The sequence below is a fragment of the Pteropus vampyrus genome, unplaced genomic scaffold, assembly GCF_000151845.1.
Source record: "Pteropus vampyrus isolate Shadow unplaced genomic scaffold, Pvam_2.0 Scaffold302, whole genome shotgun sequence".
Lineage (NCBI taxonomy): Eukaryota > Metazoa > Chordata > Mammalia > Chiroptera > Pteropodidae > Pteropus > Pteropus vampyrus.
The window spans coordinates 455,600-457,459 of NW_011889083.1; the positions used below are offsets into that span (position 1 = coordinate 455,600).

General features: G+C 31.6%; 1 pseudogene; it reads left to right on the plus strand.

The window, feature by feature from the left end:
* Positions 1-1,006: 1,006 nt before the first annotated feature.
* On the plus strand, positions 1,007-1,122 carry LOC111730164 (annotated as a pseudogene).
* Positions 1,123-1,860: the final 738 nt, after the last annotated feature.

The following is a 1,860-nucleotide window of genomic DNA, read 5'->3' on the forward strand; positions in this document are numbered from 1 at the left end:
AGACCACTGAAGGAAAAATGGACTGTTTAGTAATTGTGTTGTGAGAATTCACTATTTCATACTAAGTGCAAAAATAAAATCCAAGTGGATTAATGATTTAAATATAGGAAACAAAACTGTAAAACTTTTAGATGACAGTATAGGAGAATCTTTATGACATCAGGGTAGGGAAAGATATTCCAAACAAGACACAAGAAAAGCATAAACAATAAGAAAATTATTAATAAGTTTGACTATATTAAAATTAAGAACTTCTTGTCATCAAAAGTCACCACAAACAAAATGAAAAAAGTAACTCTCAAACTAGAAGAATATATTTGAATTCATACAACCACAACAGATTAGTATCCAGATATTATAAAGAAACCCTACAGACTGATAAAAAAAAATAAAACTAACACCTTCACTTTTTTTTCAAACAGCCATGAGACAGGTATCTTTTAAGCATGAATATAAATCTTTCAAAAACAATTTATAAGAAAATAAGAAGTTTTTAAAACTTCATGCCACTCAGACATATACAAGTTTAGCCAAAGGTATTTAGCAAAAAGTACTTGCTGGTTTTCAGACTCTGAATGTAGACCACCACTTATGTGTTTTGTTTGTCTGTGTAAATATCGTTATACTTTCCCTGTGATCTCAATCTTCATTAAAATCTCATCTTAAAATATATTCTTAACATATTATTTAACTACCAAGCAAAATTTGTTTTCATTTCAACTAGATTTTCAAGTGCAATTCTTAAAAAATTAAAATTCATCAAAATAATTAAAATTATGGTCTTTAATTATATTAAAATTAAAATTCTTTCATTGTGATTAAGAAGCATACATACATAGGTATGTGTAATAGCTGTGAAAGTACATTTTTATGTTTGTAAACTATATATATCAGAATTTATTTTTTAAAATAAGCCCAGGACATGGCTCTATAGTGTAGCAGTTAGCACGTCTGCTTTACATGCAGAAGGTCCCGGGTTCGCACCCCAGTGGAGCCACGGTCCATGGTCTACAACCATGTCACCCTGAACAAGCCTGATGTCTCATCTCGGAAACTAAGCAGGGTCAGGCTTGGTTAGTACTTGGATGGGAGACCACCTAGGAAGACCAGGTGCTGTAGGCATAAATAATGATAAATATAAATAAATAAATAAATAAATAAATAAATAAATAAATAAATAAAATCAGCCCACACTGAACTTCTGATTCAGTAGATTCAAAGCATGGTATAAATTATCCAGGAAATATCAATTAGAAATGGAGTATTTGACCATACCCATCTTACTTCCTATTAGTCTAGCAATATCAAATATGTTACATGTGTCCTACCTCTCCTCTCATACTCAATCCTTGGCATTTGTTACAAACATTTAGCATCTTTTCTAGCAGGGTACCAATTCTCTATCCTAATTCTTTTCAACAGAATACTCTTGGAAGCTACTATCAATTCTTCAGAGTTGGCAAAATAAATGAAACTTACTTTCCATCTCTATTCTAGACCAAGCAGCATGATAAAAAATACATTTTTCATTTTGTCTTTCAGGAACATTCTGTTTTTACAAATAACAAAGTATTTTCTCTTCTCCTAGAGCACTCTCATTTGCAACCCTTAGCACCAAACCTGGAATCAGGACTCTGAATGAACGCTGGGACACACTGCAATCTTCTAACACTAGAAGAACTTATTTTGGTAAAAGCCAATTTTATTTTTAGTCCTAGTCACTTTAGTCACTATAACCAAAATTATGTAAACTTTCTAAATAGACTAAATATTCTAAAAATACAGTAAAAAACCAGCCTCCACATCAACCAAGTCACAATATGGGTGTCTGACCTAAACCCACAAAATGAGAATGGTGGG